This window comes from Betta splendens, chromosome 6 (genome assembly GCF_900634795.4).
Source record: "Betta splendens chromosome 6, fBetSpl5.4, whole genome shotgun sequence".
Classification (NCBI taxonomy): domain Eukaryota; kingdom Metazoa; phylum Chordata; class Actinopteri; order Anabantiformes; family Osphronemidae; genus Betta; species Betta splendens.
The window spans coordinates 15,465,547-15,487,680 of NC_040886.2; the positions used below are offsets into that span (position 1 = coordinate 15,465,547).

Below are 22,134 nucleotides of genomic sequence, written 5' to 3' on the forward strand. Positions count from 1 at the left end.
GTGGCAACGGGGCTGATGCCGTACTGTAGAGGTCAGAGGTCAACGCTCCCACCTCTCTCCCACACCAGTGCACTGACAGCAACAGGTGTGGTGGCCAGCAGACATGCAATTACTAGGCTGAGAATCTGCTCTTTGTGACAGAGACAGCGGCAGATCACGGGCAAGATCAGAGCTGGAGGGGGAGAGGAGCGATGTGGGAGGAGAGGCGAGAGACGAGGAGGAAGAGAGGAGGATACAGACTGCTGAACGTCCCTGGAGGGGAGAAAGAAAGCAGAGGGAGAGGGCTTTCCAGTTGCTTCTTTTCATCGCAAATCCCTTGTCGGCAGAGTGCAGGCGTGCAGAGCGAGAAAACAGATCAAAACCAACACATACAGTAGCTGTAACACACCTGTTGTTCTGCAGTGGAAAGACAAATTTACACGCTTTGGTGGTGAGGGGAGAGCTCACATACATGTGTGCACAACACTGAGACAAAGACGACAGCCGTGCCTTTAAATTCATACGGGGTGGGGCTGTTTGAGGGGCTTTGGGACAGGTTGCGCTCAATGAGCCCTGACAGCAGCGAGACAGCGCTAGGCGTGCGTGTGTGTGTGTGTGTGTGTGTGTGTGTGTGTGTGTATCCACATGGGACCTCAGCTCGCATCAGCCGTGCGGCGGGAGGCTAGCAGCTTCGCGTGCGCACTCGCTCGCTCTCCGGTTACGGGCCTTCGATCAGGCTCCGCTAATGTTTGCGCCAGCGTAGTAATAACGGCTTTCAGAACCCTCGCATGCTTGGGTAGAGATGCGATGCCGGCCCTTTATTTAAAACAAGCCAGGGATAAAAGATCAATGGCCCAATTCAGGCCACGAATTGGAGGTAAAACTTCACAAACATACTGAGAGATTATGAAAAGGAAATTTATGTGTGGATAGGGGCGAGCAAAGAGCGAGGGGCCATCTAGCTCATCTGGGTGATAGTGGCTTATTGATCGGTGGAGACACACAGCTCCTAGCCATTCATCACAGGCCACTCAGGCCCTTAGATAACTCCTATGATAGTGCTCTGCAGCTGTGCAGAAGCAACTGGGCACATCCATTATCCTTCAGAGCCAGGCCCCTGGCCTGGAAACGGACATGGTGGGGCTGCTGGGTGACAAGCCTGAGAGAGGAGCTGGAATGGAAATGGAAAAGGACCGCGTGTTAGTGGTTAGGACCCCGTGTCCGGAGCTCCCGTACACAAAAGCGGGAGCTGGGTTGAAGGGCCTGCGCTTTATGAAATATTGTGCTCCGACAGCCAGAACAGAGATGAGAAACTGTCTGTTTGCACCAGTCAGACGGAGGGGAGAAAAAATGTGACAGCACTATTGTTTCTACTTCTCTGCCAAACAGCATTAGCAAAGCTGTTTTATAGCAGATAGCGCACAAACCATCCAAGCGACAGGCAGCCTGCAAAACTGCTGAGTGGCTCTGTCTGTGTGTGTGTGTGTCTGTGTGTGCTTGTGAAGGATTCCCTGATTGGGCAGGTGGGGATAAGCTATAATGAGCCATGCAGGGAGAGAATAGAGGGAGGGGAGGGGGGTCGGAGGAAGGCCAAAAAAAGAAAGGAGGAGACCAAAGAGCGAGGGAGAAAGACCGGGAGAGAGTGATGGAGATGGGCTCAGAGCCACAGACGAAGCCCCAAAAGAGCAATTATAGGAGATCCAGAGAAGGTGTGGGACCAGCCCCAAGGCAGGGTTTCAAACAGCACAAAGCCCTGCCAGACGTGGCACGCACGCACGCACACACACACACACACACACACACACACACACACACACACACACACACACACACACACACACACACACACACACACACACACACACACACACACACACACACACACACACACACACACACACACACACACACACACACACACCTTAATATACGAACCCTCGGACATAGAAGACAAAAGAACCACGTGGGAGCCGTTTGAAACCTCGGTCAACACCATCCAAACAGTCACCATGCAACTTCCCCCCTCCACATGACTTCACTGCTACATTCTGTTCTGAACGCAACCTGTTCCCTTAACAGCGTAGACGGAAACAAAAGCTAAGAGTCCCGGGCTGAGGTCAGCGCGTTCGAAACCTTCAAGTCGATTGTGCCGCGCATTGAGTGCTAAACGTCTCGACAGCCTCGCACCACGGCGCCCGTCACGAGTCCCAGTCAAAAAGGTTTCCCCGAAGGCAGCCGCTCCTGCCCCCCCCACCAAAGCCCACCTCGCTCCTCACCCCCAGCATTTAAAGGAGAATGACAGCCCGGGTGGGACGAGCTGGAACGATGGGAGCGAAAAGAGAGAGAAAGATGTGCAAACAGATACGGAGGAGGGGAAATTAAATTAAGAGAAAAGTTCTCGCGCACCGGTATGCACCATTGATTTCCTATTCTCTTGGAAACATTTAATGAGCTTAAATAGGAGCCTCGTTTGACACTGCCAGTGTGACTCGGAGGAGCCTCCCAGTGAGGGGAAATCGTTCAGCGGCTGTGACGGCTGCTGGGGGGGGGTGAAGATGGGGAAGGGGGGAGACAGGAGGGATGCTGAAAACCTGGAGGTTGTAATGACGTGTGCAGGCACATGTTGGATTTTGCTGTGGGAAGAGTCCGCAGGAAGGAATATCTGCCCCTCAACCCGGAGGAGGAGGGATGAAAGATGGAGGCAGACAGTTGGAGGAGGCTAAAGGTGGTCCGCGCTCAGCCAAGCTGCCTGGTTATGAAGGTGCTTACCAGTCACAACAGGCTCTCATTATAACACAACAACGGTCAAACTGACTGACAGCTCCAGCTCCACCGCTGCGTTTCACCTCATTACTTCCTGGATGACCTTCCTATGAGGCATTCAACAGATGCCTCTCGCTTGGCAGCCATCTTCCTTCCCCGCCCTCCCCGCGCCCCTTTCTCCCTCCGTCGGCAGGAGAACTATTGTCACTTCAGAGAGCGGAGTCCAGCGGCGCCTCGCTGCTCTCCGCCGCTGATGAGGGCCCCACTGGGAGCCATCGGCGGCCGCTTTATGAAGCCGTCTGGCTCAGTGAATGGACTCAGCGTCCCTCCACTTTTTGCAGGCAATCACGATAAGAGTGCGGAGCCGGGCGCGGTTGTGCAGCGGCGCCGCAGGGAGAGGCCCAATGGCTGCGCGCGGGGCGTGGCGCTCCGTCTACGACGGGCGCGTCTAATTACCCGGAGGCCGAAGTCAACCACGCGCCCACTGCTTGTCGTCAGGTGCGCGTTCGAGGCGACTTGTGTGGAACCGAAGCGCTGGAACAATTTGTCAGTTTGCCGATTTGACTGAACTGACAGCGATTTCCATCAGCGGCTTATCATTTCCTGACACGAGAGACCGACTGCTATTCTCCGTATTTTATTCTGCTGAAATGAAATGACTCCACTTTTCATTTCTAACTGCTGCTCAGACAAAAAAGGCTGCGGCTTAAGACGTCATCCTGTTATTCAGAACCCCAGACTGGGTGTTTGCCACCGTAGTCTAATAACGTTGGCATCTTCAGCTCACGGCCTGGTTACTGATTAGAAGTCATAAAGCGGAGCAGGTATTGACTGAGGAGGCTTGTAGATGTTTGCCTGTGCGTATGTAAACATGTTAATACATCCATACGTTTGTGTGCGTGTGTAATTGCTGCTCTCCAGATGAGCATAAATATTTCAGGGGCCTGAGTAATCCCAGTTGAGCGTGTTCGCTGGTTTAAAGCAGCTTTTACATTCCACCAGTGTCTGTGTCTTACATTAGCGGGTCAGTAAGGAGTTCTGCAGTTCCTGACCCCATTTTCCCCCCGAACTCCGGCTGAGCTGCCGAGAGCGGCTGTATCACCTCTGGGCATCTATGCATTTAGACAGATGCACGGTAAGCAGTGCTGCAGCCAGTGTGGGTGTTTGGCACGACTTGCAGGAGTGCTGAGGCCGTGATTCATTGGGCTTTCATGTGTGACTGGAAGCTAAAGTTGTACCGAAGGAGATTTATTTATTTCTCGCCCTAAAACAATCATGCGATGCCGCGGTGATTAATTGTCGGGGAGAAACGCGACGTATGTAAAAGTGCCCTTTTGCGTTGACATAGACAGAGTCACTCACTCCCACACATACAGAACAAGCAGAGGAAGCGGAAATGACCAGGAGCAGAGCAAGTAGGACGACGAGGGAACGCTATTGGACTGCCAGGTCATTTCCACCCTTCTTACTCAGCATAGTGAGAAACATTTTTCCCTGGAACTCCAGAGGCTGCCGTCTATACACCACATTGTCCTCTTTCCAAGTCTTCTACACTGGCCTATATATAGCCTGTGGGCAAAAGGTCATTATTTTTGCTATATTTCATAATTGCACCATCGCATTTCTATCCTCTCAGTGAAATTGGCTCTCCAGAATATTTTCTGTCTCACGCTTTCCCATCTCTCTTTATCTCCGTCTCCTGTCCGTTAGCGAGGGTGATTTTGACAGGCCGACTGTCTCTCCTGATGCAATAACCACCCTCCATTTGTATCTGAGGAGGGTGCATTAACTAGACAGCGTAATCAGGCAGCAAGCCTCACCAACCGACTGCTTTTTACCACTCTAAGCTATAAAAGCTCGCCATTAGGCCACAATTAGTACAGCTCACTCAGCGAAAAATAACCCTTCAAAGACCTCCAGCCAGCGGAGCGCATGCGAGGAACCAGGGGACTCTCAAAGTTCATTTCTGCACTACACGCTCTAAGATGCCAGCTTATCTTATTGTTTTAAAGTTAATGGAAGATTTAACACATACATCCACTGTCCTAATGTTGCGAACGTGCGTCACCGGCAACTTTGCACTAGGCCCTAATTCATTTCAAAAGGCAGAACATTAGGAACCTTGGGACAAAATATCAGAAACGCTGCCTACACATGAACTTTCCCAGACAGGCTGAGTTTTGTGGTGAAGCTGTACTTGAGGTGAATGCGTTCATCCAGTCCCACAAGCCTGCAAAAACCCAGCTCAGAACACACCAAGCCCACTCGCTCCCTCAGGGCTTTGGAACAATAAAGAGAAATGCGTGTCTCTGTGGTCATTTGCGGCATGCTGGCAGCGGGCAGACGCAGATAAGGGTTTGGATCGGTGGAGGCTGACGCGCTGCGATTATCTCCCACTGTTGGAATTGACCGTCCATCAATCCAGATGGCTGCAAGAACCCGGGCCAGCTGACTCGATTGTTGCCCGAGACATGATTTTTTACGATTCAATGACCTCCAACGAAAATAAGAAAATGTGTCAAGTGTTTCAAGTGTGTTGTCACACTGGTACTCGCGTGTTGTTATTTAGGCTCATAAATACTTAGAAAGGGAGGCAGAAAAGCACTAGAGTCTAATAGCTACAATAACAGGCACATATGTTCTCGCACCGGGCCTAAACACACACGCGGCTACACTCGGAGACTGCCACCTGACTTTCCAGGGCTCCAGTCTGCCTTCCTGGCTCTCATCATCTTCCCCCTCACAACTCCCGCTGCGTGTCCTGGACCTGAAACCGAGTCCATACACCGGAGTGAGCCACGGGAGAGGAGAGGTGGAAAAAAAGGAAAAGAGTGAAGAAAGAAGAGAGGCGAGGAGAGGGAGAGTGTCAAGAAGCACATTCTTTCTGCTGAGCGCCATCTGGAAGTGGAAAGGTAGATAAACAATGACGTGAGCTGCATCCCATCTCCTCACTAAAGCCTGAGCGGGGGACACACTCACCACAATGCATGAGCGCCATCGCCACCGATCCAGCGCTTGGCGTGCTGCAAGCATTGTCAGGGATTGGGTCTTATCAATCGTTGGCCAGATACTGAGCAGAAGCGTGAGGCAAACAAAGGAAGGGGAGAGAACAAAAATGGAGGGGAGCTGCCAGCGACAATGAGAAACACAAATAAGATGATGGCTGGGAGCCACCCATCTACGCGGCCCGGGCCGACTCCATTTAATCTGGTCAAGTCGGCCCCAAAAATCAAAGCAATCTCCTCCAGTGAGCTGACAGAGGAGGAATCAGACGGCCAATCCCATACAAAAAGGAAGTTGCTGAGGAATTGAATGGGGGGATATGGGGGTATGCGGCATTGTGCGAGGCCTGCAGACTGTTACAGCTGGGGAGCTCTACCTTATTTAAAAAAGTCCATTTGCATTCACTCAGCTCGCACGAGGAGCTCAGGGGCAACGTTAGCTGCTGCTCCTGCTGCTTTTGAATTCCTCACCATATTTTTTAGGCCCTTCTGGCAAGCAATATATTACAACAGTAGTAGAAATCTTTATTATCCCTTATGGGGAAATTGTCCTTGTACTAAGTCAGGGATAATAACAAAAACAATATCCATATAATACAATAGCACAGGAGTTGAAGACTTCCTAAGAGCAACAGCTGGAGCAACAGCTGGAGGGATGCACCCTGTGGGTTCTGCGCCTCTTGGGCTTCCGCTGTCCTGAAAGAGTGTTCAGCTAGACCTGGATGAGACTAGACTGAGACGCACTAAGGCCACAGTGGATACGACGTGAAGAAATTGAACCACGGTGAAGAGGCGTTGACAGCTATACCTCAGGCAGCAAGAGGAGGCGCACCTGTGCACAACTCGGCTCCGCTCAGTTTAGTTTCTGTCTCCTCAGAGTCAGAAACACACACACACACACACACACACACACACACACACACACACACACACACACACACACACACACACACACACACACACACACACACACACACACACACACACACACACACACACACACACACACACACACACACACACACACACACACACACACACACACTTCTGCTAGCAGGAAAAAACAGGAGGGAGGGATCAGGTGGCTGGGGCAAGCAGACGGAAAGAGAGGGGCTGGGGAGGGGGCTGACAAATGAGTCTCGTCAGGTAACATTCACAGATGTGAAGGGATGGAGGGGAGAAGGAGGGAGAAGATAGGTTAAGGGAGGGGAGGGTGTCTGTCAGCTCATATTGGTTCATCAGCAAAAGCCTCCTTCCCTGATTAGAAATCATTGCCGTCAGGAGAGGGGAGGACAAAGACACTGAAGGAGGAGGCATTTAAAGGGAGCCTGTTTGCTCCTGAGGACCTTTCACTGATTCTGACTGAGGAGACAACAAAACGCCGCCGCTGTCTCTCTGCCTGGGAAACCTCCGAGGCGGCTCGGATCAGAAGGAGCAGTCAGGACAAGGAGCCGGGAGGCACTGATGAGCCTGGAAATGTGGGTCAACCACATGATATAACATAGTGACTGATAAAAAAAAACAAAAAACATAGCAAATGAAAGAACAGCACTAAAAAAAAACAGCCAGAATCAGTGGGGACAACTTTTAGTTAACATTTGCCAAAAAGCAAACGAAACAACTTGTTCACATCCAGCTTCATAAAATAATAAGGACATTATCGCTTTAAAGTGATTTGGGCCAAATGAATTTACGATCCTAAAGCTGCATTCAGACCTTGATAAATGCACAATGTCTATGCTGTTATTAAACACCGGAGAGACTGCCTGGTCCCTGTGCCAGGCAAAACTAATTAAAGCCGGGCAGATGTGTCTGGACAGTAGCGTACACACAGTCACACACACACACACTTATACAAGCATGCATAGGAGGCGCCCACGCACACACACACATACACACACACACACACACACAATCCCCCCAATGGGCTGTTAACCATGTCCACGGTGCAATCAGTGCCAGCTGATGAGCCGTCACTGTGCTAACTAGACCAGGTGAACATGAAACGGCAACGTCTCAGCTTCAATTTCTTCAAAATCAACTTTTGCACGTTTGACTTTGGCAACTTTTTGTGTGCCAGCGGCCAGAGAGAAAAACACCTTTCCCCCGGTGCATTATTATCCTCACCAACACCAGGCAACACGTTTCTATTCTGTATTCCCAACCTTCTCCGCTGCAGGTGATGATGAGAGTTAGAGCTAACAGCAACCAATTAATCTTTCATGGTGCACGTGTTCTTGCTTTTGTTAGGTCTGCTCCGTGAAATTGTATGAGACTGCAGCTGTACAATAGAGGGCTGGTGACGCTTTCATCCTCCTCCTCTTCCTCCTCTCCACTTTTCATTCTAAAACAGCTGGGATTTTTTTTTCCCCCTGCAAGAGCTATCATTACAGCAGCCTACAGGCACGAGAGCTACACTCCAAATCACTGATGGAAGCCCAGTTAGCCGAGTCAGAGCTAGAGATGAGATGGCATTGGGGATGCGAGAGCAAAGGGGAGGGTGGCTATTAGATGATAAACACACGGAGCCACGAATCTGTGCACACGTACAAGCGCAGAGGTGCATGACATGTAGCAAAGAGCCCCGGTGTTTCATCTTCATTTAGGCTGTCTGACTCGTCTCCTTGTAATCGCACCAATCTTAGGTCACATGCACACAACAGCAGCGTTCCCGCAGCGTCTCAAAGGCGCATACTCACAGTAGTGACTAATCACCCATCTGGAGCCGCCATTCCCAGGTCTGGATGACAAAGCACCCGTGCTTACAAATATAGGCTAATGCCCTTCTGAACAAAAGAGCTTAGGCAGCATTACAGTTAAACGGACAGGTCTGCGGGAGGGGAGGGGTCGGCTGGTGACCGGGCTGAGACGAGCCGGACACAGGAGGAACCGGTGACACCGCAGATAAGGGTGATGCGCACAGGCTGGATGCTAGTGGCCACGTTGGGCTGACAAGCCTGTACGTGCATTTGATTTCAATAGGAGTGCCACAAGTCAAGGGCACGGGGAGGGCAGAGCCAAAACAATGGGACAAGCCGTGTGCCCATGTGACTAGGCGAGTTTGTGAAGTGATGAATCCGCCGTGGCTCGGCCCACAGGGCTTTGCTGAAACCCCTCTCGTCGCTAAATATTAGCGTAGCAGCGTTGGCAGGTGCTAGCCAACCCCCTCGCAGAGCGTTCCACAGGGTAGGGCTTATCCTCCAAATGCGTCCTCCACTGTGGATAACTGTTTCCCCTGCAAAAACGGGCATGATCCAGGTAAGTGTGTCTGCTTGTGAGAGGGGCTTGATGCAACCAAAGCCAGGTTCAGAATGTGGGATAAGGCTGGATAAGAGCCAGGAGCCATTAGCGAGCAGTGTGTCAGACACAACGGGCAGAACACGACATTTTCAAAGGCGTGGAAGGAGTTGAACGGATCCATGGCGAAGAGTGCTCGGCAGCTGTTTTATTCAGGCTCCCTGATAACAAGCCCCTGTCCAGATTGGCTACTGCAAACAGGGCAGGACGAATACAAATCACTTCTTCCGATAGTCTACACCGAGCTAAGCAAAAAGTAGTGCACTGGCATTCTCTCATTCATTTCCTGGCTGATCGAGTCTCTTGTGGTTGAATGTGCGCAGCTATAAGGTATTTGAATGTATGAGCGTGCATTTAGATTAATGTGCATCCTTACAAAAGCGTATATGACAGTATGTTTAATAAGCAGGAAACACTTTAGCTATCAGTAAGAGCCAGCCTGCATGAACAGACAAAGATCAAGCTAATGGGCCTAGCATGGCGCTAGTCAGACGAAGGATCACACTGGCTCCACAGACACTTTCATTAGTCAAGAGATACTATCCTAAGAAGACTTCCCTGCCTTCAGCCCCCACCATGAAGCAGCCAATAACAGGAGCATCAATTATGAGTGTGGGAAATGAAAACTTAGGGTTATTTAATTGTCTTTTCCCACTTAGTGTTTGGATTTAACTACCAAACAAAGCTTATGAGCAATGTGACTAACGGATGGAAACACAGGCACTTAACCCCAACAACGCAGGCCTTTCATCTTGTTTCGGCGTTTGCAATAATATCTTGCCAATGCGACTCCCATTTCAATTGTAGATTCATGGAACAAAAAGGTAATTTGAAATAAAACAACAAAAAAAACCTGGTAGGAAACCATCTGGCTGAGAGCGGTGTTGATCCTAACAATCCGTCACAGATTCAAGTAGACTGTGCTCTTCTGTCCCACCTTTCGCATACTGACCATCGCAATCACCAAAAACAACAACTCTTTACATCTGTGACTGGCTCAGTCCTATTAAAAACCCATCACATCCACTACTGCCACGCTACGCTTGCTGCACACAAAACCCATTGCTATAATTGGTTGCACTGCACCCCTTACCAGCTCTGGATGGGCCGACCAGCAAATGCAAACAACTCTGTGGTAAGTGGACGACAACCAAACTCTGGTCATGTCTGAGTGACAATCAAGCACAACAAATTATTTTCCCAACGTTGGGGAAGTGAAAACATGAGGGTTGTTTGAATCAGACATCAAACAGAAAGATTTAAGAGTTTAAATGGAAACGAGAGGAGACGAGGTGAAACAAAGCACGGTTCTTGTCCGCTTTGGAGGCTGAGGGTTCGACTGTGGGCCGGTGACGCACACGCTCCATCACCTCACACAGACAGACCAAGGTGTGGCTGCGAAGCAGCTCTGGTGTTTCACAGTGGCCACAGTGAGAGCCACAGCCATGTCATTACTCCAGAGAGCGGTATTTGGAGACCTCAAAATGTTTGGCTACGGGTGTTTGACAATGAGAGGAAGATAAACACAGGAATGTAAATGTGTATGAAATTGTGACTGAACTGAAACGTGCTACGAAACTATGTGGAGTAGATGGAAAGAAAGGAAACTTAACTCTCTCTCTCTCTCTCTTTCTTTCTTTCTTTCTTTCTTTCAACATCTGTGTCTTCTGCCACTTCAAGTCATGGCATATAGTTAAGATCAGGGCTCGTCCAGGGCCACAACATCTGACTCCTTGTTCTTTTTGTTCCTGGCTGCACAGTACAGAATGTCTGGGGACGTTACGGTGCAAAGTGATTTTGAAACCGTCCTCGGTGCAATCCCAACATATGACTGTATTTGGACATGGAGGCAACTATGTGCCACTGAGCCTCCGTTCCAGTCTGCACGAGCACCGTGCAGATGCTTGTCATACCAGAGCGACTGTGTCTGGACTTGGATAAGACAAAGAAAATGTTAGTCGGCCCCTAGGGCTGTGTGAAGGAAACACACCGCCCTCCCTCCACAGCAGACATGGGCTTGCTCCAAACCTGTGGTTTAATGGAAAGGGGTAGTTCAGGCCACTCATTTAGAATATAAAAAAATGACAAATGAGCACGGAGCACAGGAGTGAAAGTTATTTATGGAAACAAAGTGATTTATAACCAGAAAGTGAATAATTATCAACAGCGAGAGACAATAGAAACTCACAATCAGTCATAATTGTTTCACTGTGTGACATGACTGCAGATAAAGGAAAAACTAAAATTTATATTCTGAATCGACTTTTGTTAATTAAAGCCCTGATTATTCTGCTAAACAGACTTCGACAACAGGAGGCGCAGCACTGCCCTTTGGAAAAGGCACTTACGCAGCGTTAAACTGAATCCCTTTGAGGCCCTGCTTTTGGCAGCACGCGGTTGTCCAGGGACGACGACATCCAATGATATGTAAACAATAAAAAAAAAAGCCAGAGTGTGGTTTGCATACAGAACAATGCCCCAACCAGGCAGTTGTATTTGTTTTCTTGAATAAATGTCAAGCTATATTAACTGAATGAGGCTGACAGGGACAGACGCTGGAAGGGGTGATTTCCTCCCCTGCTCTCGAGGGGAAACGATGCCAGAACTTCACACCAACAAATATATATTAAAAACCTAAACCCTGACAAACTCTGTATAGCAACAAATACAAGCCTGAACACGATCTGCGTCCTGAGGTTTACACAGGAAGTGTCCTGTAGTTACTGCAGTGTATCTGTGCGCTGAGAGGTTTGCGGTTTGGAAAGGTTTGACACCGGACAAAGGGAGACCTTGGCTTAATGAGAGCCAGGTCTGAGCACAGAGGGGAGGCGACGGAGGACAGCACACTTAATGGAAGCGACAGTCAGCACATACATTCTAGTTCCCTACATCTGTAATCGCCCCTGCCACCTCCTCCCCTGGCAGCCTAGACAAGAAAAAGAAAATAAAAAACCAAAAACGCACACACACACACACACACACACACACACACACACACACACACACACACACACACACACACACACAGTCACCCATCTGATTACACACAATACACCCCAACACACGGGGAGCGAGGAAGAGGACGTGAGCGGCCGAGTGGGGGGAGCGAGTAGACAGGGAGCGCTGCCAGGGCCTACTTTTAGATAGCGTGGTTATCAGCGAGGAGAGGAGAGCAGAAAAACAAAGAGGAAGTTTACTGGCGTTGTTTTATCTGGAAGGACATTAAACTGAGAGGCACACAGGGGACGAGACAGCCGAGAGGAAAAAGAAAGAGCATTCAGAAGAAAAGGAGAAAGTGTCCAAAGTCAAGCAACCTTCAGGAGTGTCTGTCTGTCTAATCCTCACGCACACGCACACACACGCACGCGCACACACACGCGCACACACACGCGCACACACACACACACACACACACACACACACACACACACACACACACACACACACACACACACACACACACACACACACACACACTGCCCTTGGTTGAAAGTCATTCCTGGTTCATGGTCACTGGCTTTGATAGGAGTCTGGGCCCTGGAACGAGTCACTAACGACCCAGAAAGCTGCTCGTCGGGCTATTGGTGCAGCTTGATATGCAGTGAGAGAGGCTGTCACTGGGATGGAAACTGAATGTGGCCTTTGATAAAACACTCAGAGGTTTAAAACAGGACAGAAAGTAGGCAGCCCATTAGGCCTTGATGGAAAGTAGGGGAGATATGGGGAGACAATCCTCCGAGGACCGGGGGTAAATCCACGGCCCCCGTGCGCCGCCCTTGAACCCGTGACCCCGTCAGGAGGTTGAAGCCAGCGGTGAGAACGAGCTTTGGGCACCACAGCCCCCCCCACGGTGTCCAGGTGAGAGCTGGACGGGGATGAGAGGACCCCCACCACCATCGCCTCTCTGCCAAGCACGGCGCCCAGGCAGCCCACTAATCACAGGACTCAGCCACTGACCTCTCCACAGGCTCCATACCTTTTAATGAGATCCATGTCTTTGATTCGTCTCCCCGCCAGGAGTGAGAGACAGCTCACGCATAAGCTCCGACACACGCGTCAACTCTGCCAAGTGCAGACGGACACTTTCGAAGACGCGAGAGACGCGCGCGTTTGAAATAACGAGCGCTCCGTAATCCACAAGGGCCGAGGACGGGGCCGAGCGGATGCACGGCGCCGGAGCAGAACGGGCTCAGGCGGAGCTGGAACTGAACTAATCGGCAAACAGAAACACACACAGACGTGGGCCGAGCCCGGCTCAAGGACAGGACACCCAACTAGTGAGGAGGCGGCCGAGGGAGGTGCAGGTGAGATTGGATCCAAACATGCTTGCTCACAGATAGAGCTGAATTATTGATTAACCAGCAGACTGTGTTATGAGGAATTCATGGGACCGTGTCCGGGCCGTCCAGCTCCCCGAGGCTGCCACGCGGGTTCTGTGTGGACTCACTGTACATGTATACGTTTTTGTACTGTGTTTGTATTTGTGTGCTGGGGAAACCTAGGGGAAGCAGGCTGCCCTGGTCGAAATCCGAATTATTTTCCGTGGGTGGAGCGGGCAGTGTGAGCTCGCACTCAGACAAGGCAGAGCAAACAGTGAATCGATCAAGTCGGCTGGGGTGATGCATACAGAGGAGAGGCCTCGCCCTCTCCACGCTGCGCTGAGAGGGCTTTAACTGCTCACACACTGAGTGGCTTTTTCATTGGCACTCAGGCAACAGCACAATCCTCAGCTCTTAATACCGCCAATGGAACGGGAGGAAATGGGATTTCTATTTGTCTGAGCTCCACGGGTGGTCCGCCGCCGCGGCCGCTAACAAGGCGCTGGAGAACGCGGGCCGCTCAGCCTGGCTTACGCTGCAAACACCCACAGCAGCCAACGCGGGGCACATGCCATCGCCACGAGAGCGTGGCACCCGAAAAGCCCGGTAAAACCCGTCCACAGATCACAGGGACGATCTACAGCACCAGGAACCGGCCAATGAGACAGAACTTTTTTTCGCTTCAGCTTAACCTACTTCCTAAAAAAATCCATCTGCAGCCAGGAAATGACACAGACACAAGCACGCTTTCGCCCGCTCCTCCAGTGGCAACTCCGTGATAAGATATAAACAGCCACAGCTTTATGATCGCCTGCTGTGGAGCCACAATGCAAACAGATGTTTCATAAACAGCGCGGTCAGGATTTAACAATGTGGAGAGGCCCAACAAAGATCACAGCTCCGCAAACATAGATGAAAAACACAGTAACTTTAATCCAGTCTAATCCGATTTCCCATATTAAAAAAAAAGCCACTTTATCACATGGAATTACAGCATATTTAATAATCTAGGTGGATTGTGGTGATTAGGATGGGCTTTGTTTATATCTTAGCTGCAGGACAGATGTGTGGTTTAAGCACGCTGCTCACAGGGGGGATAATGTTTTGTTTCCATGTCAGAAGGTGGAGAGACACGTCGGAACCCGGCGAGACTCCAACATGAGTTTATATTTTCTCCATCACCCAAAAGAGGAGACCAGCTCCATGACTAATTAAACAAGAGACAGGGAGGAATGTGTGATGACGTCTGGAAAAAGCAGACAAAAACAGGGACTGGAAGTGAAAGGGAACAGAACACGGTTAAAAATAAAAACACTTGCTAAGGGAGGAGGAGGATGAGAGGCACGTCAGTGAAAGTGTACTGTGGATCTCAACAGAGAGCACTGCACAGACAGGGATCGTAATGGAGGTCTGGAGTGGTGGATAAATGGCTACTCTGGACTGATCACGCCACCGTTCAGCACCGGTCCACCAGTAAACAAGTGACGCCACGCTGACATGGCCTTATACACCCCACTTTGCTCCAATCTGTTATTGGAAAGCTTCACACTTCTCCACGTCCAATTGACAAAGGATGAAAGTGAAAGAGGAAAATATGTCCTGGTGAGACTTGTGTGATTTGGGGATCCAATTTGGCAGCGTGTTTTCTGTAAACACTGTAACCGCAGCTTGTTTTCGGGCCGCGCTGGTCCGCGGCATTAGGCTGCTCTCCGCGCGGCGGGGACAGAGACGTGGTCTGGGGTAATAAGGTTCTCCCACGCCTGCAGCAGATCTGCTCCAGCTAATGACTGTAATTAAAGCGCCCGGCTCCGTGAAGGGATCCGTGACGCGCGATCAGCAGACAGGACGCGGCGCAGGCGCAGGCGCAGGCGCAGGCGCAGGCGCAGGCGCGGCGCAGACGCAGACGCGACCACACGGCTGAGTTTAAAAGGCTGCAGCGCCTGTTGCGAGCGCCCGTAAATATTTGGGCCTTCTCACAGGGGCGACGCTGATGTCAGCTTCCCGGGGTCTGTCATTTGCTTTAGCTTGCGGCCGACAAACCCAACGCGTTGCAGCTGTAAACACATATCTGCGAAAAGCGGAATGTTGGGAAACCGAGTGTCACGAGGTAAAAATAAAAGTGCAAGCTACGTGCGTGACTATCACATGGCTGACGAACTATATACAGAACAGAGGGAAGATGGGGGGAGCCTAGAAAAACGCTGATGCCCGTGTCTTTGCAATGTGCTAACAACTTCCTTTTATAACCCAGAAACTGTTGCGAAGGGTGGACCAGAAGCGGGCAGCTCCGGGGCAGTCCACATGAGTCACCGGGGAATAATGCACGCTCTCACGCCTGCGTGAACGGGAGACCGGGCCTTGGGGGCAGGCACAGGCACCAAGACACAGAGCTATGATGACACCTCCACGGATCTGCGTGTCAGAAGACAGCTCTGGGCCCCGGGCGGGTTTGAAACACCAGGATTAATATCCAAGTCCAGGACTAGAAGCAGTGAGTAAGAAAAAACTAAGACTTAGGGGAACAAAAAAAAAGTTTGGGACATGAGAACAGCGACAGGAAGCCGCGAATGAGTTGGAACATGCAGAGAAGTGCTCACCCCACAAAGCTGCTGCCTAATCATGCACAGCTAGTATCCGTGTCCATGAAGCCAACGTTACAGTTGTACAGGTCGGCCTCTAGTCCCTTAACAAGGTCAGTGCCGACCTACAGGCCTGACTCATACTAATGTGCTCCATGGGCCAGAGTGTGTGCAAAACATGACAAAGATCACCCCCGCACTGTTTTATCACATGTTTAGCTTTTCTGTGCGCTTTCATTGGAGATTTTATTTGTTTTTGTGCTTCTAATCTCATCTTCCCCCCCGCTGAGTCTCTGCCGCGGCGCTGGCTGGTTCATTTCTCCCCGGAGATCAATAAAAAGAAATCTGTTACCTTAGGAAACCCCACCTCAGCCGCACGTCTTGGTGACTGGTGGCCACTACAAAATGTCAGTCTCTGAGGTTAAGGCGGTGTTTTTTTCATTACTTCTGCTGGGATTACTGCCACAGTAAAATGTGCTGTCAGTTTACGGATGAGAAGCAACACAGCTAGTGGCATTTAACTAGATCCTCAGTAACTTTAACAATTGCTGTATGAACAGATTTTAATAGGTCCCTCTTGGATCATAGGCTACGGAAAGGCCACGATACCCACCTCATTTAACAAGGACATGATACACACCATCCTTTCATTTCCATAATGCTATTTCACTGTGAACTGTAATAAAGCCGGCCCGCGTTCTGCATCGGCCCGGCTCGACCGGGGAAGTGAATTCAGCCCCGCGAACCGTGGCAGACGCAATTAGACATAAACGGCATACACGCAATGTTTCGCTGAATGTCACGTCTCAATTTGATTCCAAGCGCCCGATGGCGGCGGCGGTGGCGGCGGCGGTGGCCCCGACGCACGCAGGTCCGGACACCATCTCACCCCCCACTGCAAACGCCCGCCTGACCGCCAGCGCTGATGGCGACAGACAGCCAGGAGACAAACACCCCACCTCCAGCAGCGCTGCCACCCCCATGTCCAGTGCAGCTGTCAGCAGATTTCAGCAGATGCCAGCGATAATAAGGGCAGCACGAGTTCCTCTAGATCCAGTGTTGTTAGTGCTATTTTAGAGCACATCCTGTCTATAGGTTCCACCTTGTAGCCATTAAAATGGAAGGTTAGTGTTATTGTTTGAACACAATTCATTGATTTAAATTAAGGAACACCTGTTGAACATGCTATAGAGATATTCATGAATAATTGGGAATCTGACACCGGTGGCAGGTCACAAATATTTGTGTGTCTGCAGACAAACATCCGTCCATGGCCGCGCGCCGAGCGAACCAGCTCATGAAAAGACCACATCTCCTGTTTTAAAAGTCAGCGCCACCATTTCCACCTTTTATTAATAATTTGCTTTGACACTTTTTTTCTAATGACAAATGTAATCCTCCTCAGCATGGATGACACCCATCCCTCTCAAATATCTGGAGATGCATCAGAAATGTCACCTCCCTCCATCTCCAAATCAACAGCCTCCCGCCTCCGCGTTTCACGCTTGGCACTGAGCGCTCCCTGCGGTAATTCTGGACACATCCACGTAAAACATGCTGGATCCCATTTCATGTGGCCGAACGCGGCGCTGCCAATTATCAGGCGCTTTTGCGCATGAACCCTGGACTCCGTGTGAAGAAACGTCTCCTGACATGGTCCACGGCTGCTCTTTCACACACGCAGCAGGAGGCTGTCCATGTCAGGAATATTCTGCTAGGGCTTCAGAGTAGAGTACGTAGGAGGCATGGCGTGACACAAAAAGCATGTCGAAGCACAGTCAAATGTTTAGAAACAATTTATAGCCTATTTACTTCCCACAGAAGAGCAGCAGCAGAGAGGACGGTAAATATGTCCTATAGTCGCCGACGCTGTGGCGAGCGGATCGCCTGAAAAGGAACGCCCACTCAGCTCGCTGCGAAGGCTCGGGACAATCACCTGCTGTATTCACACCTGGACTCTGTGCTATAGGCAGCTGGCAGGATAATGCGGCGCTATTTTCATGTTCCATCTCGTAGACGGCGTTGTTTTGTAAGGCATCATTTTAGTCTGGACGCCGTCTGTGGAGGTCCATTCATGCTGTGCCCCTCACAGTTCCCATGCACAATCCCAAACACAGCTGCTTCTCAATGAAAGGGTGTGTAAATAGTGAATTGTGCTCTGTGTAATCTTTCGAGGATCCGTGGGTTATCAGTAGTATTCCTATGGAAGATGAAACATCCCGCACATCGAGTCAAAAATAATAGAATGTTATGGAGGCGCGGCCCATCCCTCCACGTCTCCCCCAGTTCGCCTCCTCTGACAGGTTGGTGCGACCTTCATCTCCAGCTGCTGCCAAAGCAGTGACCCTTCATGCATCTGTCACCCACTACTCCTGGCTGAGGCTCAATTGAGTACTTCATAATTAATCGCCCAGTGTGCATGCGAGAAAAAAAAAAAAGGAAGAGGCCCAACTTTCAACAGCAACTATCATATTAACATAAAGCAGCTGGACGTCACATTAGCTGCAAAACTGAGGCCATAATTAAAAATGATCTTGGTGAGAGTAAATTGGTCAGTTTGAGGATTAACTATGAAATGAGTCGCGTGGATAAAAATGATTTGCACCCTCTGGTGCCTTAGTTAGAATTAAATGGCCCTCAACACAGAGCTACTCTCAGGCGAGAACAAAAAGTGCAGTGGAAATGCATTACAGGTGGAATAAGTGGCTCTGCACAGTTTCATTATTTCTTAGCTACTGTAAGCCTAAGTCCATTTCAAATCCACATCACAGTGAGAAAGATACATCAGCAAGCTGCCAAATCCTGCACAGGCACCCTCAATTTGCACAGAAATGAAGCGTCGACTCATCTTCAATACGTTCGAGTCGGAGAGATCAGTGAGTCGTCTCTTCATCATCAAGTAAGCGAGCTGGACTAAACATTGCCCGTAACATTAGGCTGATTGAAGCGGGCACGACCGGCTTCCCTCTGAAGTGTTTAAATAGATAGCATTTTGATAGCAGTGCGTGCCAGACTCAATTACCAAAGCAAAAAATAAATTAGCTGCCGCTTCTCTTTTCTCCTGCCAGTACAAGCCTCGAGAAGAAAAAAAAAAAAAAAAAGCATCTCGCGAAGATTTCCCAGGATAGGAAGCAAGGTGACCCGCTCCCTCTCATCGTCTCTGATTGGTTTTCAGATACCTGCTCCGGTGCCTCGCTGAATGAGAACTATTGCCAGTGGCCTGAGAGGGTGTGGGCCGGCTGACATGCCTCCAGTGAGCAGGTAGCGTCAGAGGCCTCGACAGCACTACGCGCCTGTCAGTCTGTCAGAGCTGCCATGGGGAAGTGGTGGAGGGGAAGCAGACTGAGGCAGATGTCTGTATTGTGTACCCGTCACTGGCGTTCAGTCCTCTGCTATGCAACCTCAAGGCGGCTGACAGCCAACATCGCTGTTGTTCCTAAAAACGCCTTTTGAACAGCAACGGAGACCATGTTTTCCTCTGGGTGGACTTTTCTCTCGCTGACCCCTCACATCGGATCATCGCCGCCTCTGCCTTATTTAACAATTAGGACGTCTCGCTTCCCGCGCACGCGCTCCGGCCCGCGACCGAGCAATTAGAGCAGCTCCCCGCTCACGTGAATCATTTAGACCTTTCAGGGGCGCGTTTTTCACCGGGCTCCTCTTCCTCGTGTTCAAAGCAACCAGGGGGAATGACAGTGGAGGAGTGGTGTGAAAAGGCAGCGTGACTTGGCAGCAGCGCAGAGAAGAAAGCGGCCCACTGTGCAGCGAGGGCATAGTGTGGTCAGTCTGTGGAGGCAGGAGGAAGGCTAGCGGGGGCACGGGATCGTCAGAGGGAGGAATCAGGGCCTGCTGAGCTGAACGTGGACATGACGGGGTTAAAGCCTGGGAACCCAGCAGCCCGAGGCGGTGGGTTGGTTGCGGGGACTCGGCGGTTACAGAGCCCACCGCACGGCCCACTGTGGAGAACTGTAAGTGTTATGTCTGTCATGCATCAGCTTTGAAAGAAAAAGGGGTGAAGTGTGGAGTAAAAACTATCGCAGGGCTTTGGTGAGAAAAGTATTTCAGCAAGCATTCGGGCAAAAAGTGAAGAACACAGAAGCAAAACTGCTGAGTGGACGTTTTATGACACGGCCGTGATGACCAAGGGCAACGGGGGCCGCGGCTAAAATGTGAAACCCACCTCAGCATGACGTCCCTTTATCATAGGATAATCCTCAGACGGGAAAAGACGAGGCCGCCTCCAATCTGAAGGAAATCTCTATTCCCCAGATCCTTCAGCCATCTAATGCCAAGCTGACACGCCCTTCATGCATCTGCCCACACTCCCCCGGAGCGAACAGTATGTGTGCCTAGATAAGCCACAGCGACGTGGTAATGCATATGGGCTTTATCTCATGTGCAGCATGACAATTTATGGCCAATACTTGCACAAACTGCTTTCTGAAGAGTTTTCATGTGGGTCAGACATTGTAAAACAGGCCGAACATATGATAACAAGTGCAATATGATGATTGAGATTACGTTCTGATTTAGTACGGCTGGAAAAAAAGGGGATTAACTTGTCATTTTACATGAGCTACTTGCAATGAGCTGATGGCGCACATACAATTCGTGTTGGGGTTTAGTGTTTTTCTGGTTTGCAGGCTGCAGACAGGAGGCATGGGATTGCTCCTTGCTTACGAGGATTATGGTTTGATTTTCAAAATGAAAATAGCAGAAGTCGGTAATCCAATGCAAAGGGAAACAAAGGAGGCCGAGGAGGAGTTCAGATTTGTTTGACCTCAAAAACATAGCAACACACTGTGGAACGCCGGAGCGTGCGTCCAGGAGCCGGAGCAGCGTGAACTGTCTGGGAAAAAAAACACGTAGCTGTAAAGAGAGACGGGATAAACTCCAGCTCACCCAAAACAACCAGAGCGCTTAGCGGCCAGCAAGTCGCTCCCTCTGCTCCTCCGCTGGTCAGAGGCTGCTTCGCTGGATTCAACACGACTCCGAGTGGATCCCACCACCAAAGTTTGTTTACTACCCAGAAAAAAGGCAGGAAACGGCTTTTCTGTTGGTTTCTTCTCTGTTGTATTACAGGGTGGGAGTTTGCATTCGGCTTCTCAGAATTGTTTTGCAATTTTCTCAAACACCACCATGACCCGAATGAGAAATGCCTCCTATTCCGTTGCCCCGAAAAGAGCATCTATGATGAAGAAGTGAGGCGCGCTTGTCTTTTCACCCTTGCGAGGAGCAGGAGAAAGCATTTATCACCGCTCTCCTCTGCGCAGATAAGGTGTCTCTATTTATTCAGAGTGGAGGAGATAAACCCTGAGTGAAGCATTGTGGGGCGGCGGGGGACTCGGCGGAAAGAGGGGGACGGACAAGGAGCAGCTTGGTTTTCAATTCCTTGTGTGTGTCCATGTGAGCAGATGGCATCTATCGGAAAACTGTCCCCGCTTGGTCGGGAGGCTGAACCCCCCCCCTCCTCCAGACACCTCCACCTCCCCCTGCAGCCGCCTTTCCTGCCTCCACGTGCCCCCTGCCTGAACTAATCCATTCCCACTATGAGCCGGTTTGTATAATGTTATTAAATGAGAATTATCCCCGGGAGACGAAGCATCCTATGTACAGTAGGTCTGTGCACGAGGGTTCGGGAGGCGAATAAAAGGACGATTTAGAAAGACAACAAGGCAGTACAGTGGTGTGTTCAGGGCCGCACCAGGGAAGGGGAGATACAGATCCACAACTGAGCAGGAGGCTCAACCGGGACATGAATAGTGCTTCTGTCTCCTTGTTCTCCAAAAGAGAGGGGAAAGGGAACAAAAACAGGGCTCACTGCTACGTCTGTTCCCTCAGCTGCTGATGTACAGCCCACTGTCCAGAGGTGAGCGACGCGGCTCACGCGCTCATTTCTCACGGAAATTGCCTGCGCGCGAGGACAGACGGCTCCTTGTGAGGTGACTGAGCAGATGCCGCGGCTGCAATGTTCCCGAGATGAGACGCTTTGAACGGGGGGGCGAGCGAGTCCACGGGCACGCGTGCGCTTCGTCGCGGTTGTCCTTCTTCCGCAAACGCACCGCTGTCGAGTTGCACGGCGCAAGTTTGCACCCAGACGGCCGCAACTACCACGAAGGAGCGTCGCAAAGACACACACCATTATTCCTGCACAGCCTCAAGCCCACAGACGTGTAAAAACATCAATAAGGCCGG

General features: G+C 50.6%; 1 protein-coding gene across 3 annotated transcripts in view; it reads right to left on the bottom strand.

Moving 5' to 3' along the window:
* The window catches only part of plxnb2b (plexin b2b), a 163,253-nt gene that overhangs the window by 76,579 nt on the left and 64,540 nt on the right, over window positions 1-22,134 (bottom strand). Inside the window, exon 1 of one of the 3 annotated variants that reach the window (XM_029153607.3) lies at window positions 20,842-21,321. The exons of the other annotated variants lie outside the window; for them this stretch is intronic. The gene's annotated coding sequence lies outside the window, so the exon portion shown is untranslated. Of the gene's footprint in view, window positions 1-20,841; window positions 21,322-22,134 lie in introns of those variants that run through there. 3 annotated transcript variants of the gene reach the window in all.